This window comes from Dendrobates tinctorius, unplaced genomic scaffold (genome assembly GCF_039654945.1).
Source record: "Dendrobates tinctorius isolate UK_male_01 unplaced genomic scaffold, ASM3965494v1 ptg000307l, whole genome shotgun sequence".
Lineage (NCBI taxonomy): Eukaryota > Metazoa > Chordata > Amphibia > Anura > Dendrobatidae > Dendrobates > Dendrobates tinctorius.
In genome coordinates, this window is record NW_027361974.1 from 9,354 (window position 1) to 27,130 (window position 17,777).

The 17,777-nt window shown below is 42.0% G+C and overlaps 1 long non-coding RNA gene across 1 annotated transcript in view; it reads right to left on the minus strand.

Annotated features, from left to right (window-relative positions):
- Nucleotides 1–5,243: 5,243 nt before the first annotated feature.
- The window catches only part of LOC141073547 (uncharacterized), a 37,534-nt gene continuing 25,000 nt past the window's right edge, over nucleotides 5,244–17,777 (minus strand). The window contains exon 3 of the long non-coding RNA XR_012226997.1: nucleotides 5,244–5,478. This is a non-coding gene — a long non-coding RNA (uncharacterized lncRNA). The remainder of the gene's footprint in view (nucleotides 5,479–17,777) is intronic.

A 17,777-nucleotide genomic window follows, 5' to 3' on the forward strand; every position in this document is an offset into this window, starting at 1 on the left:
CAAACTAATAAACAAAAGTTACAGATGGAGCTACTAAACTTTTTTTTTTTTTGCCAACCGATTCCCTTTTAATGACATCTGCACACAATGTGCAACAAACCTTTAGGTAATTTGGGCATTAGTGGCCCTGACCGTAACCCTAAACTCCAGGCATCCACCCATATTATAATCCACCATTGATTGAAGGCTCTTATAGTAACAGACACATTTATTCTGCATTGCTATAAAATATATATTAAAGATAGTAACTAGTAATTACTACTAATTATTTATTGATCTCTCTGGTGAAAAGTCCAAATCATTGGTAAAGAGATAAGTCAATCAGTAATTGGGCCAAATGCAACCTCCTTGGTGATGGCGAAAAAAAATCATATTGATGACTTTCCTAAAAATGTATCAATTGTGCATTAATTAATGGGAGATAAGATGGCAGATTGTGAGCTACGCTTGGCTCTACGGTCCTCGGCGCGCGCCATGACCCCAATCACTGAATGCAAATATCGATGAAATATTTACAACACTTATTTGCTTTGGCAAAAGAGTTTGTGTCTGTAATCTATAACCTATCAAGTCTCCAGTGCGGGAACAGGAGCCGTGCCCTTTGATTTGGCACATTCGCTTTCTTGTAACCTGCCAGAAAGGGAAATGAACAAAGTGGATGAAGAAAAGAGGAGCTGTCCGGAGAAGCGGTGCTGAAATACTATCCAGAGCCCTGAGTTTGGGAAGGGAATGACTAAAGAGAGCACTTGGCTAATGTCACATTGTATCTGAAGTTTCACTTTGTTTTGCTTTGCTTGTTGAAAACTTTTAGAACTTTCAAATAAACATTTTGTAGCAATTTGAAAATCTTTGCATTCCTGGATTCACTTACAATTCTGTCCGTGTCATGAGATGGAAGAAGATGAGAAAAAAAAGAGAAGAGATAAATAAGATAGACCTACTAATCAAAATGTGTCTCAAATTAACCCCCCATACTCCTCGAAATAAACTGTCATTATGGGGGAGTATTGGACCAGTTTTGGGGGGATCAAAAAGTCTCAATTTTTATTCGCATGTCATTTTTGTGCAAAAAAAAAAAGTCCAACTTTTTGTGAATTTTCACCACTCTTGACACATTAAAAAAGTGGGTAGGAAAGAGGGCACGGTTAACTTGGCAAGTAGCGGATTTGGGAATTCATGCCATGGCATAAAAACTGGAGAAACGGCTGTAGGCAGGAGATTTATATGTAAAGATTTCCCAAGTGAAAATGCAGCCTAACTATAAAAATTCCCCTTCTTATAAATCCCACCTTTTATAATTCAGACACTTTTTACTCAAGCTTTTACAAGGTTCTAGTACAGGGGACAAGACTCAAAAAACTAAAAAAAAAGATTCTAAAACGCACAAAATGTATAAATGACGTGCACTACAAATATGGTGGCACAAAACTGTGGTGGCATAGGGAAAGAAACGTGTCCAACATAAGAAGCAAAATCAGGCTAAAAAATTGCAAAATGTGGCCAAATTGCCTAAAATTGGAATATATACCGAAAGTTTTACCAAAATGGTGCAAAGTATTAGTGTTACACACCTGTGTAGGGTATCCTGGGCTCTGCTTCCTTCCTCTGAGTCCACTGCCCTCTGTTGTGCTCCTTGTCAGTTTTTGAAAGTTGCCCAAGCTTTTATATTTGGTTTGCTCCACCTTTTGGGCTTTACTTGCTTCCATCCCTGCTGGGTATCTCTTCAACCGTCCTACTACTCCTGAGATCCCTGTGTGCACCAAATCCTCACTTCCCGCGTGACTTCCTCCTTGCTGCACCAACGCCCATGGTCCATGTGCCCAACCGGACCTGTGGTTTAAAGGATCCACCTCACCGGACCTGTGGTTTAAAGGATCCACCTCACCGGGTGAGCCTAATACTTTAGTGTGATTTCAGACAATGTCTGGCAAAATGCACCAAATCTTGCACCATCGTCATAAATCTGGCTTCTTGCCTCCTTGATCTCATTTAAAGTTTTCTACGTTTAAGAAAGAAGTAATAAATCTGCTCCAGTATGTTCTGCACATTAGTGGCTGATATCAGTGGGTAATAACTTCAGCATCGGTGTCAGTGAAATAATTGAATACTAAAGATGTTTCCGGTCCTTAAAAAGGGAGTTCGCCGGTGAAAACAAGTAATTACTTATCTGCAGGATAAGTGATAACTTACTGATATGAGTGGGGGTCAGACCACTGCGGCAGAATACTGCACTCTTATCCCCTTTTGAATGGAGTGTGCAGTGCATGTGCTCAACCCAATGGAGTGTGCAGAGCATGTGCTCAACCCAATGGAGTGTGCAGAGCACATGCTCAACCCAATGGAGTGTGCAGAGCACATGCTCAACCCAATGGAGTGTGCAGAGCACGTGCTCAACCCAATGGAGTGTGCAGAGCACGTGCTCAACCCAATGGAGTGTGCAGAGCACGTGCTCAACCCAATGGAGTGTGCAGAGCACGTGCTCAACCCAATGGAGTGTGCAGAGCACGTGCTCAACCCAATGGAGTGTGCAGTGCATGTGCTCAATCCAATGGAGTGTGCAGAGCATGTGCTCAACCCAATGGAGTGTGCAGTGCATGTGCTCAACCCAATGGAGTGTGCAGTGCATGTGCTCAACCCAATGGAGTGTGCAGTGCACGTGCTCAACCCAATGGAGTGTGCAGTGCACGTGCTCAACCCAATGGAGTGTGCAGTGCACGTGCTCAACCCAATGGAGTGTGGAGAGCACGTGCTCAACCCAATGGCGTGTGCAGTGCATGTGCTCAACCAAATGGAGCGTGCAGAGCATGTGCTCAACCCAATGGAGCGTGCAGAGCACGTGCTCAACCCAATGGAGTGTGCAGAGCATGTGCTCAACCCAATGGAGTGCGCAGAGCATGTGCTCAACCCAATGGAGTGCGCAGTGCATGTTTTCAGCTTTTGCCAGCAGTCCTGTAGAGAATGGATGGGCGGCTGACCTGTAACAAGGATAAAAGTGCTCCATTATGGATAAAACGTCCCCAGTGTGTCGATAAGTACAAGGCCCAACATAGACCCCCGTAATCAATAAGTTACAACCTATTCTGAGAATAAGAGAGAACTTATTTTCACCAGTCCTCTCCTTTCAGTTGGAGCGGGTCTTTCTGGTTCTGTCCGGCCATGTGATGAACTCATAGATGGTCGGCTCATGGCAGATAGAATAGTTATTAGACCTCTGCCTTCTAATTACATGAGTGTCCACCACTTAACACTTTTATCCCATGCAAGAATACAATGCTTCCCTTTGAGCGACAGCAAGCAGAGATCTTAAAATCCATACTGAATTCCAATGGAAACATTGCATTAGACAAAGTATGGCTTTTATCGGCTTCCTCCAGAATATCCCTTTAAATACTCGATTCCTGCTCCTAGATGCTCTACATGAGGCCGATCGGGTGAATCTCGGGTCTAGAAAGGGTTTTGCAAAAAAAAAAAAAAAAAACAACTGTTTTCCTCCCACGTTCAACGTACGAAGTAAAACTGCACAATATCTGAGGATCCATAAAGTGTCGGCAGCTCCTCTATCAAGCGCTCCTGTGACAAACAGCCCTGGGGCTGGAGGAGGATGAGAATCGGTACAGATGTTGCATTAGCGGCTCGGGGGTCGCCGGGGACCCTTCCCATCCACACTGATTTCCATCTCTCTCCATTCACATAAATTATGCAGTGACGATTCCCACGTGAACTCACGTAGCAGAAAAAAATACATATTTTTAGCCGCCGACCAGCGCACTCAGATATTCCTATTTATCTTACATATGTCGGAGCCGAAGAAAATCCATCAAGGGACTTATTTACTGGGAATCCTTGTAAGGATGATAATGAGCGGAAAGCAAATATATGCCGAAGATAAAACAACACGGCTCATGCTCTGGGAAAACCTGCCCTATATAAGGGAAGATGTAGAAAGTGCCCTGCGTGGGGTTACACATGTGAGAGCTGCAGTTTGTGCTCCAGAGCCGCTCTTCTTTGTGCATAACAAAGGAGGTACGAGCATAGGAAGCTATTTACAGGATGAACTTTGGTCTCAGAACATGATGACTTCTGTCTTCCTCAATTGTACGTGTAAATCTAGAGTATATCATGCCACGTCCTATCATGCCATGTCCAATCATGCCATGTTATATCATGCTATATTGCATCATGCCACGTTCTATCGTGCCACGTTCTATCCTGCCACATCCTATCATGCCACGTTATATCATGCTATATTGCATCATGCCACGTTCTATCGTGCCACGTTCTATCGTGCCATATCATTCTATATTGCATCATGCCACGTTCTATTGTGCCACGTCCTATCCTGCCACATCCTATCATGCCACGTTATATCATGCTATATTGCATCATGCCACGTTCTATCGTGCCACGTTCTATTATGTCATATCATTCTATATTGCATCATGCCACGTTCTATTGTGCCATGTCCTATCCTGCCACATCCTATCATGCCACGTTATATCATGCTATATTGCATCATGCCACGTTCTATCGTGCCACGTTCTATTATGTCATATCATTCTATATTGCATCATGCCACGTTCTATCGTGCCATGTCCTATCCTGCCACATCCTATTATGCCATGTTATATCATGCTATATTGCATCATGCCACGTTCTATCGTGCCACGTTCTATTATGCCATATCATTCTATATTGCATCATGCCACGTTCTATCGTGCCACGTTCTATTGTGCCACGTCCTATCCTGCCACATCCTATTATGCCATGTTATATCATGATATATTGCATCATGCCACGTTCTATCATGCCACGTTTTATCGTGCCACGTCCTATCCTGCCACATCCTATCATGCCATGTTATATCATGCTATATTGCATCATGCCACGTTCTATCATGCCACATTCTATCATGCCACGTTCTATCATGCCACGTTCTATCCTGCCACATCCTATCATGCCATGTTACATCATGCTATACTGCATCATGCCACGTTTTATCGTGCCACGTTCTATCATGCCACGTTCTATCGTGCCACGTCCTATCATGCCACGTTCTATCGTACCACGTTCTATCATGCCACATCCTATCATGCTATATTGCATCATGCCACGTTCTATCGAGCCACGTTCTATCGCGCCACGTTATATCATGCTACATTGCATCATGCCAGGTTCTATCATGCTACATTGTACCGTGCCACGTTATATCATGCCACGTCTTCTGCATCTGCTTCAAGAAATACAAATGTGTCCACCCTAAGTTATTCTCAAATTTGGTAAGGACTCCAATGTCTCACATCACAGATTCAATACAATGTTGTGCCATGATAACTGGACTGGGTGGCTTCATAAAGGACATATATAGTATAAACATCTCCAAAAAGAGTATCGCAAAATCATGCTTTCTTTTCCCAAAGCTGTTCATGCCACCAATTTCTGGATATATCCAACTAGGAGGAAAGGTAAGAAAGGGCACATCTGTAATGAAAAGATAAGGTACAAAGTTATGGAGAAAGGGGATGGCTTTTTTTATGTCTGTCTGGACTGCATTTCGCATCACAACCACTGGGTGGCATCATAAACAACACTTATAGCATAAACAACTCCAGAGTACCACAAAATTGTGTTTTTTTTATTTCTTCCCATAGCTGTTCATTCCACTCATTTTTGGATATATCCAACTAGGAGGACAGATAAGGGAGGACATATCTGTACACAAAAGAGAAGGTACAAAGTTATGGAGAAGGGGGCTGGCTTGTCTTATAAAAGGAACAGGCAGCCAGTCCTCTCCTGACTATACATCAGCTGTAATAGATAAGGTGCCGCCTTAGCTACTAAAATCAGCAGTCACAATCCTCTACGTCAAATATGATATAGAAAGGGGCTGCCTTGGTTATTGTAATGAGCAGATAGCCAGATCCCTTCATACACATCCCTATGTGCCCACATAAGGGTCCAGGACAGTAGATCGTCCCTTTTTAGACATGAATTATATTATCAAGTTACATAGCTAAGGAAACAAATAGCTACATTTTATTTAGCTGGAGAACCTCTTTTTTATGGATTTTATGTTCTCTTCTCCTCAGCGCCTCGCAGCACTTTCTCCCATCTCTGAGCCCCAGTTATATGAGAATGAACACTTAATGATACTACTACGGGATTATCTGCTGTATCCCATGGGATTTCTTTTCACCCCTCAAGAGGAAAAACACAAAGAAGCAGAAGTTAGTGAATCATGTAGATCCTCAGAAAGATTAAAAAATAAAACATGGAAACTACAAAATGGATCAAACGCCTCAAAGACATGAACAGATGACCCTGCAAATTAATGGAATTGACCCAATCTGGTGGAAAATGAATCCCATGTATATTAAGTTTGGAAACATAATAAATATGTGGCCATGATCTCCTTATCTGCAGCACAGAGTATTACAGGACATGCTTGCAATTTGATCTTAGTTAGAATAGGGTTACATCTAAGGCCTGGATCACACTTCCGTTTTTTTAAAACCGTCGTTTTCCGTTAAAAAACGGATCCGCCATATTTTTGGCGGACCCGTTTTTTCCCCCTTAGACTTGCATTAGCGGCTACAGCGGATCCGTCAAAGAAACGGATCCGGTAGCATCCGTTTGCGGCAAAAAACGGAAACGGATCCGTTTGGCGGACACAAAAAACGGATGTGTGAAACAGGCCTTAGAAGACTGGAGATTTGTGCGAGAAGAGGAATTGGGTGGAGATAGTGGAAGGAGTAAGGTTTATCAGCAGCACAGAGTATTACAGGATGTGTTTGCAAGAAAAGATTCCCGTAATGATATGTGCTGCTGCATGAGCAGGGGTTAGTTAGATTAGCGAGAAGAAGAGTTAAGACATAGGAAGGGAAATGGGGTGAAGATGCAGATCACACACTGAGCAGGAAATATCAGCAGCACAGAGTATTTCAGGACATGTTTGGTTAGCAAGTGTCCCTGTTGGGACATGTTCACACAGCACTTTTATCTGGATTTTGAAGCATGTCTGCTCTAAATAAAAACACATCAAATATACTATTTGATGTGGACTTTGGAGCAGATCCACTTCAAAACAATCACCCAAAAACTCTATGTGAACCAAGCATTACAGATTTTGCAGTAATACCTGTAGCTTCAGGTTGAGCCTCTCCCCCAGCTAAAATTAGCACTGACCCGAGGTCCCAACAAAACCATTACGTTCCATTTATTCAGATCTTTAGTTCCCGATTTCTCCACTTTTAATGAACTTTACGAAACTTTCAAAGAACTTCCACAAGACATTGATCCGGCCGCATTGACTCCACATTTATACCACCTCTAAGCACACAAACATCGATGGTCTTAATGCAGGGGAAAGGCGGGAGACGAGGGGGGTTGTAGTCCTGTGCGCAGCTGTTCTATAGGGTTCACATTTGACATTAGTTGCAGGTTCTGATTTCACAGTAAATAAAATTTACATTATTTGTAAATAAAGTACAATAAAAAGTTCTGCAACTTCCTGACGCAACATTTTTTGTCTTTTTATTTGTGCCTTATTATTATTATTTTAATTTGCGCCTTTGATAAAATATATTTTTTAATGCATTTTTATCGCTTATTTTTGCCATTATTTATTTTTTTTATGCACTAATTTACTCTGGTTTCTTTACCGTAATCTGCATCTGATTTTATTTCGTAAATTTTTCCAACATTTTAGTTGAAAATTTTAGTTAAAAACAGTTAGATAAAAAGAATAGAGCAGTTTATATTTTGCCTAAAATTCATGAACCACGTTGCGACTTTTCGAAGAACGAATGGATGCGACAATGCAGAAAAAAGGAGGGAATTAAAAAAAAAAAAAATTGCAATTGATAAATCGGGCCCTTTGCATTTTAATACCTTAGATCTCCGATCATTAATATTGTATATCCAGAGCCTAAAAACTTGTGCAATTCACTGCTGAGTGTTTGCTACTATTGTATCCAGCATACACAAGTCTTAGTGGGGTAAGTGTGATGTATCTCTTTTGTACTGAGGTGCTACAATGTATCAGCTCAGGTAAAATGTATCAATCTGAAGTCCCGGGCTCCAATTTATCAGGACACAAAGAGATTATTGACTCTTTTGGTCTCTAATTTCTCGCCATAATCAATACCTGCACCACACTTCTTAGCTATGATGCCTGCTACCTTCATGATTACACCTGTGCATGCAGAAAAAGCAATTCCAGAGATACATAATACCACTTAGGTCATTTCAGGTTTTCACAAGTGAACAGAATCCATTGTCCTGGTGACAGATAGCAGTTTTACTAGGAGTAAAGAAAGAAGCGATGGTGTCATATAGAATGTATCCATCTGTCAATCACTGGAGCCCGGCGATGAAGACACAGGGGAAATAAGAGCCTGGAAGTAAGAACGGGGAATTGCTCCTATTAGTGATAATTACCAGGGAGGTAAGAGGTCTGACCTCTGATTCATCTCAGAGTTGGATCTTCTGGGCTTACGGTCATTCAATTGGCATTTTCCTCAGTATTATTCCTTCCTATCAAACGGAAAAGCTACAACAGATCCTATCTTTGAGTAATGCGCCCAACTACAACGTTGAACTGTTCCCGGTTATCTGCCATTTCAGGCTCATGTTTCTCTATCCGTATGAATTAAACTGTTACTTTTCGGAATGGATTTGCAACTGTAGCCATTAATAGAGGTGAATATTATTGGGAAATCCTGGGAATTTCTAAGATGTGAGACACAGCTATCATCCCCCCATAGATCCCAAGGATGTGGGGTGAGCATTCCCTATTCCTGATAAAAAGATAGCATCACATTAAAGGGGTGTGAAGGCGCCACCATTCTAGTCATTGTCTATGGGACGGCGCGGAGATGACCGAGTGCACCACTCACAGAGACTAATGGTACTTTATGGGGCCGTAGAGATTTTTTTTGCTCTGACCAAGTCTGTCCAAGGAAAGAATCGCAATATGTTCCATTTGCATCCAACATTCGGATCACAGTCCGTAGAAAACATTGGGCTGCACCCGGATGTCATGATTTTCACGGACTGACAGAATGGAGAATATGGAAACATTTTGTTTTCTTGCCCACATCCGAAAAAAATCAGATCACACTGTGATCAAACTCTGATCAGAGCGGGATTAGCATAATCGATCGGATTCTCTCGGCTAAGGATGTGTGACCCTAGTGGAAAACAGTTCCTTAAAAGATTCGTACTTTGCCAGGATCCAGGGCAGGGAGACGGGTGCATGCGCAGTGCGCCGAATCGAATCTGCAATGCTGCAGATTCATTCATTTATTTTGATCACTATGATAAACTTTCATAGTGATCAAAATAAAAAAAAAGTAAATCACCGCCCCCCTTATCACCCCCATACAGTCATGGCCAAAAGTATTGACACCCCTGCAATTCTGTCAGATAATACTCAGTTTCTTCCTGAAAATGATTGCAAACACAAATTCTTTGGTATTATTATCTTCATTTAATTTGTCTTAAATGAAAAAACACAAAAAGAATTGTCCTAAAGCCAAATTGGATATAATTCCACACCAAACATAACAAAGAGGGTGGACAAAAGTATTGGCACTGTTCGAAAAATCATGTGATGCTTCTCTAATTTGTGTAATTAACAGCACCTGTAACTTACCTGTGGCACCTAACAGGTGTTGGCAATAACTAAATCACACTTGCAGCCAGTTGACATGGATTAAAGTTGACTCAACCTTTGTCCTGTGTCCTTGTGTGTACCACATTGAGCATGGAGAAAAGAAAGAAGACCAAAGAACTGTCTGAGGACTTGAGAAACCAAATTGTGAGGAAGCATGAGCAATCTCAAGGCTACAAGTCCATCTCCAAAGACCTGAATGTTCCTGTGTCTACCGTGCGCAGTGTCATCAAGAAGTGTAAAGCCCATGGCACTGTGGCTAACCTCCCTAGATGTGGACGGAAAAGAAAAATTGACAAGAGATTTCAACGCAAGATTGTGCGGATGTTGGATAAAGAACCTCCACTAACATCCAAACAAGTTCAAGCTGCCCTGCATTCCGAGGGTACAACAGTGTCAACCCGTACTATCCGTCGGTGTCTGAATGAAAAGGGACTGTATGATAGGAGACCCAGGAAGACCCCACTTCTTACCCCGAGACATAAAAAAGCCAGGCTGGAGTTTGCCAAAACTTACCTGAAAAAGCCTAAAACATTTTGGAAGAATGTTCTCTGGTCAGATGAGACAAAAGTAGAGCTTTTAGGGCAAAAGCATCAACATAGAGTTTACAGGAGAAAAAAGAGGCATTCAAAGAAAAGTACACGGTCCCTACAGTCAAGCATGGCGGAGGTTCCCTGATGATTTGGGGTTGCTTTGCTGCCTCTGGCACTGGACTGCTTGACCGTGTGCATGGTATTATGAAGTCAGAGGACTACCAACAAATTTTGCAGCATAATTTAGAGCCCAGTGTGAGAAAGCTGGGTCTCCCTCAGAGGTCATGGGTCTTCCAGCAGGACAATGACCCAAAACACACTTCAAAAAGCACTAGAAAATGGTTTGAGAGAAAGCACTGGAGACTTCTAAGGTGGCCAGCAATGAGTCCAGACCTGAATCCCATAGAACACCTGTGGAGAGATCTAAAAATGGCAGTTTGGAGAAGGCACCCTTCAAATATCAGGGACCTGGAGTAGTTTGCCAAAGAAGAATGGTCTAAAATTCCAGCAGAGCATTGTAAGAAACTCATTGATGGTTACCGGAAGCGGTTGGTCGCAGTTATTTTGGCTAAAGGTTGTGCAATCAAGTATTAGGCTGAGGGTGCCAATACTTTTGTCCGGCCCATTTTTGGAGTTTTGTGTGAAATGATCAATGTTTTGCTTTTTGCTTCATTCTCTTTTGTGTTTTTTCATTTAAGACAAATTAAATGAAGATAATAATACCAAAGAATTTGTGTTTGCAATCATTTTCAGGAAGAAACTGAGTATTATCTGACAGAACTGCAGGGGTGTCAATACTTTTGGCCATGACTGTAGGTAGGGACAAATAATAAAATATTTTTTTTTTTTTTTCCATTAGGGTTAGGTCCAGGGCTAGGGTTAGGGTTAGAAATAGGGTTAGGGTTGGACTAAGGGTTAGGGTTGGACTAAGGGTTAGGGTTGAACTTAGGGTTAGGGTTGGACTTAGGGTTAGGGTTGGAATTGGGATTAGGGTTGGGATTACGGTTAGGCTTGTGGTTAGGGTTAGAGTTGGGATTTCGTTAGGGGTGTGTTGGGATTAGGGTTGTGGTTAGGGTTATGATTAGGGTTGGGATTAGGGTTAGGGGTGTGTTGGGGTTAGGGTTGGAGATAGAATTGAGGGGTTTCCACTGTTTAGGCATGTCAGGTGGTCTCCAAATGCGACATGGAGCCACCATTTATTCCAGCCAATTTTGCGTTCAAAAAGTCAAACGGTGCTCCCTCCATTTCGAGCCCCGACGTGTGCCCAAACAGTGGTGTACCCCCACTTATGGGGTATCAGGGTACTCAGGAAAAATTGCACAACAACTTTGGGGGTCTAATTTCTCCCGTTACCCTTGGGAAAATAAAAAAATGGGGGATAAAATAATTATTTTTGTGGAAAAAAAAGATTTTTTATTTTCACGGTTCTGCGTTATAAACTTCTGTGAAGCACTTGGGGGTTCAACGTGCTCACCACACATCTAGATAAGTTCCTTAGGGGGTCTAGTTTCCAAAATGGGGTCACTTGTGGGGGGTTTCCACTGTTTAGGTACATCAGGGGCTCTGCAAACGTAACATGACGCCCACAGACCATTCCATCAAGTCGGCATTTCAAAACGTCACTACTTCCATTCCGAGCCCCAAGTGTCCCCGAACAGTGGTCCCCCCCCATATATGGGATACCAGCGTACTCAGGACACACTGGACAACAACTTTTGGGGTCCAATTTATCCCGTTACCCTTGTGAAAATAAAAAATAATGGACTAAAAATCATTTTTTAAGGAAAAAAATATATTTTTTTATTTTCACGGCTCTGCGTTATAAACTTCTGTGAAGCACTTGAGGGTTCAAAGTGCTCACCACACATCTATATTAGTTCCTTGGGTGATCTAGTTTCCAAAATGGGGTCATTTGTGGGGGGTTTGCACTGTTTAGGTACATCAGGGGCTCTGCAAACGCAACATGACACCCACAGACCATTCCATCAAGTCGGCATTTCAAAACGTCACTACTTCCCTTCTGAGCCCCAACGTGTGCCCAAACAGTGGTCCCCCCCACATATGTGGTACCAGCGTACTCAGGACAAGCTGGACAACAACTTTTGGGGTCCAATTTATCCTGTTACCTTTGTGAAAATAAAAAATAGCAGGCTAAAAATTTATTTTTTGAGGGAAAAAAAATATTTTTATTTTAACGGCTCTGCGTTATAAACTTCTGTGTAGCACCTGGGGGTTCAAAGTGCTCACTATGCATCTAGATAAGTTCCTTAGGGAGTCTAGTTTCCAAAATGGGGTCATTTGTGGGGGAGCTCCAAAGTTTACGCACACAGGGGCTCTGCAAACACAACATGGTGTCCGCTAACGATTGGAGCTAATTTTCCATTCAAAAAGTCAAATGACGCTCCTTCCCTTCTGAGCCATGACGTGCGCTCAAACAGTGTTTTCCCCCCACATATGGGGTACCAGTGTACTCAGGACAAACTGGACAACAACTTTTGGGGTCCAATTTATCCTGTTACCCTTGGGAAAATAAAAAATAGCGGGCTAAAAAATCATTTTTGAGGAAAAAAAAATATTTTTTTATTTTCATGGCTCTGCATTTATAAACTTCTGTGAAGCACTTTGGGACTCAGAGTGCTCACTACACATCTAGATAAGCTCCTTGGGGGTTCTAGTTTCCAAAATGGGGTCACTTGTGTGGGTTTCTACTGTTTAGGCACACAGGGGCTCTGCAAACGCAACATGACGCCCGCAGAACATTCCATCAAAGTCTGCACTCCAAAATGGCGCTCCTTGCCTTCTGAGCTCTCCCGTGCTCCCAAACAGTGGTTCCCCCCCACATATGGGGTATCAGTGTACTCAGGACAAATTGCACAACAACTTTTGTGGTTCAATTTCTCCTGTTAGCCTTGTGAAAATAAAAAATAGCGGGCTAAAAAATCATTTTTGAGCAAAAAAAAAATTATTTTTTATTTTCACTGCTCTGCGTTATAAACTTCTGTGAAGCACTTGGGGGTTCAAAGTGCTCACCACACATCTAGATAAGTTCCTTCGGGGGTCTAGTTTCCAAAATGGGGTCACTTGTGGGGGAGCTCCAATGTTTAGGCACACAGGGGCTCTCCAAATGCGACATGGTGTCCGCTAACGATTGGAGCTAATTTTCCAATCAAAAAGTCACATGGCGCTCCTTCCCTTCCGGGCCCTGCGGTGCACCCAAACAGTGGTTTATGACCACATATGAGATATTGATGTACTCAGGAGAAATTGCCCAACAAATTTTAGGATCCATTTTATCCTGTTGCCCATGTGAAAATGAAAAAACTGAGGCTAAATAAAATTTTTGTGAAAAAAAAAAGTACTTTTTTTTTTTTTACAGATCAATTTGTGAAGCACCTGGGGGTCCAAAGTGCATACTATGCATCTAGATAAGTTCCTTGGAGGGTCTAGTTTCCAAAATGGGGTCACTTGTGGGGGAGCTCCAAAGTTTACGCACACAGGGGCTCTGCAAACACAACATGGTGTCCGCTAACGATTGGAGCTAATTTTCCATTCAAAAAGTCAAATGACGCTCCTTCCCTTCTGAGCCATGACGTGCGCTCAAACAGTGTTTTCCCCCCACATATGGGGTACCAGTGTACTCAGGACAAACTGGACAACAACTTTTGGGGTCCAATTTATCCTGTTACCCTTGGGAAAATAAAAAATAGCGGGCTAAAAAATCATTTTTGAGGAAAAAAAAATATTTTTTTATTTTCATGGCTCTGCATTTATAAACTTCTGTGAAGCACTTTGGGACTCAGAGTGCTCACTACACATCTAGATAAGCTCCTTGGGGGTTCTAGTTTCCAAAATGGGGTCACTTGTGTGGGTTTCTACTGTTTAGGCACACAGGGGCTCTGCAAACGCAACATGACGCCCGCAGAACATTCCATCAAAGTCTGCACTCCAAAATGGCGCTCCTTGCCTTCTGAGCTCTCCCGTGCTCCCAAACAGTGGTTCCCCCCCACATATGGGGTATCAGTGTACTCAGGACAAATTGCACAACAACTTTTGTGGTTCAATTTCTCCTGTTAGCCTTGTGAAAATAAAAAATAGCGGGCTAAAAAATCATTTTTGAGCAAAAAAAAAATTATTTTTTATTTTCACTGCTCTGCGTTATAAACTTCTGTGAAGCACTTGGGGGTTCAAAGTGCTCACCACACATCTAGATAAGTTCCTTCGGGGGTCTAGTTTCCAAAATGGGGTCACTTGTGGGGGAGCTCCAATGTTTAGGCACACAGGGGCTCTCCAAATGCGACATGGTGTCCGCTAACGATTGGAGCTAATTTTCCAATCAAAAAGTCACATGGCGCTCCTTCCCTTCCGGGCCCTGCGGTGCACCCAAACAGTGGTTTATGACCACATATGAGATATTGATGTACTCAGGAGAAATTGCCCAACAAATTTTAGGATCCATTTTATCCTGTTGCCCATGTGAAAATGAAAAAACTGAGGCTAAATAAAATTTTTGTGAAAAAAAAAAGTACTTATTTTTTTTTTACAGATCAATTTGTGAAGCACCTGGGGGTCCAAAGTGCATACTATGCATCTAGATAAGTTCCTTGGAGGGTCTAGTTTCCAAAATGGGGTCACTTGTGGGGGAGCTCCAATGTTTAGGCACACAGGTACTCTTAAAACAAGACATGGCACCCGCTAAATATTCAAGCATATTTTACATTCAGAAAGTAAAATGGCGCTCCTTCCCTTCTGAGCCGTGCCGTGCGCCCAAACAGTGGTTTATGACCACATATGAGGTATCGGTGTACTCAGGAGAAATTGCTCAACAAATTTTAGGATACATTTTATCCTGTTACCCATGTGAAAATGAAAAAAACTGATGCTAAAATAAAATTTTGGTTGGAAAAATTAAAATGTCCATTTTTTCATTCCATGTTGCTTTAGTTCCTGTGAAGCACCTGAAGGGTTAATAATCTTCTTGAATGTAGTTTTGAGTAGCTTGAGGGGTGCAGTTTTTAGAATGGTGACACTTTTGGGTATTTTCTGCCGCCATATAGACCCCTCAAAGTGACTTCAAATGTGAGGTGGTCCCTAAAAAAAATGGTTTTGTAAATTTTGTTGTAAAAATGAGAAATTGCTGGTCAACTTTTAACCCTTATAACTTCCTAACGAAAAAAAATGTTGTTTCCAAAATTGTGCTGATGTAAAGTAGACATGTGACAAATTTGCAAAATTTTCGCCAAATTTCCATTTTTTTCACAAATAAACGCAAAAATTATCGACCTAAATTTACCACTATCATGAAGCCCAATATGTCACGAAAAAACAATCTCGGAATCGCTAGGATGCGTTGAAGCGTTCCTGAGTTATTACCTCATAAAGGGACATTGGTCAGAATTGCAAAAAATGGCCAGGTCATTAAGGTCAAAATAGGCTGGGTCATGAAGGGGTTAAAGGGAATCTGTCACCCATATTTAGTGATATCATGTAACGATATCACCAAATTGTGCGTCCCATAAGGCTTCGATTAGGGCTTTTGACTCCCCCCTGACCCCGCACCTTTGAGGCATAAATACCTTTTTTATCTTGTTGGGGATGCATGCAAATCGCCGCGGTCCGGTCCGATGGGCGTGGCTTAGTAGTCTCCCCCCCCTCTCCTCGGCTTGCTGCACGTAATCTTCATCTGTGAATACCACAGACGCCGTTGGTTTCCGCGCTTGCGCAATGTAAAGGCCTCCAGCGCCTGCGCAGTATGCTTTGCCCAACTGTGGGCGAAGCATATAATCACTACTGTGCGAGCGCCGATATTTTCCAGTGCGATCTATGCCCCGGAAGTCTTCACATGCAGGACACACTTGGTGATATCTTTACATGATATCACTAAATATGGGTGACAGATTCCCTTTAATGGTGGCTGCTGCAGATCCACAGGTCAGTGCAGGACCTGGTTGAAGCATACACTTAGGTAGGAAGGAAGGATCATCCCCGCGCTGCCGCAAGAAGAATTCCAAAAATTGTAGAGGTTTCAACGTGGTTTATTCTACGTGTTTCAGGGTTCAGGTGACCCCTTCATTTGTGGTATGTCCTGATAAAGGGGTCACCTGAACCCTGAAACGCGTAGAATAAACCACGTTGAGACCTCTACAATCTTTGGAAGTCTTTTTGCGGCAGTGCGGGGATGATCTTTCCTTCCTACCTAAGTGTATAGTATCTTAAAAAGAAAGTTACCCCAAAACCAAATGATATTGTTTTTTTTTTGCAAGTGGTTAATATGCGATAGGAAACATCAAAACTCCACTTTTGGAGGGGAATTTGATTGTTAAATCTTTCAATATTAGGGATATTGCTGGTTATTATAGGATAAGATACAAAACTACTTAGAAATGATGGAATTGTTACATAAACGATTCCCTGATACAAATGTATCCATTCTACAAAACTCGTCTTTGTACCTTGGGAAACTTCACCCTCCTTCTGATAAACATTTACAAAACGATTCTTTAGCGTAAACTTATAATAAGTTGGGTACATTTTTTTCTCCCAAGTAATCGGCGCGCCAACAAGGTGCGATTATAAAAAAAAAGCAATACATTGGCTATGAAATTAGCAATCACGGCATTTCTTCTCATTCTGTAATTGGTTTTATTGTTTTATTTCATTTTCAGAACCGAATGTGGATATATCACATACAAGTGCTCGCTCCGTGCGTTCATTCATTTTAATTAACACAGTTGGCAGCCCTACTTTTATGTGTGTAGATTGCCCGCGCTGAACGAGTACAATGAAAGCAAATCAATCATGCCAAAAAAAAAAAAGTGAAATTAAGCGCTAAAATACAGAATGTGCTTATGATAGTAATTAGCGGGATTGCTTTCAAGTTCCAGGAATTGGAGATACAGTTAATTATTAGTTTTTTGTTTTATATTTTCAGAAATTACTTTAACAAAACTTTTCCCTTCATCTAAGTTCATTCTTTTGTTTTCTTGTTTACTGGTATTATTGTCGGCTCATATTGTATGGCTGGTAGAGCAGGTTGGAAGAATGAAGCCATGCATAAAGGGGAGAAAAATGAAGCCGATCTCTCACCAGACTTCACAATGCAAATTGCACATTTCAGGAATTAAACCTCAGACCTGATGAGGCTGTTGCACTTACAGTGAAAATCCATGTCAGAAGGATTGTGTGAACCTTTATGAAATGTTCAAAATAATCTTCACCCGACTAGGTTGATTGATATTTCCAAAGTGTTCCACCACACTGCTGAAGAATATCTTCCTACCTAACCTAGTTGACAGCTTCTCAGTGTCCCTCCTCCCTGCTGCAGAATATATTCTTACCTAACCTAGTTGACCACTCCTCAGTGTCCCTCCTCCCTACTGCAGAATATTTTGTTACCTAACCTAGTTGACCGCTCCTCAGTGTCCCTCCTCCCTGCTGCAGAATATCTTCTTACCTAACCTAGTTGACCGCTCCTCAGTGTCCCTCCTCCCTGCTGCAGAATATCTTCTTACCTAACCTAGTTGACCGCTCCTCAGTGTCCCTCCTCCCTGCTGCAGAATATCTTCTTACCTAACCTA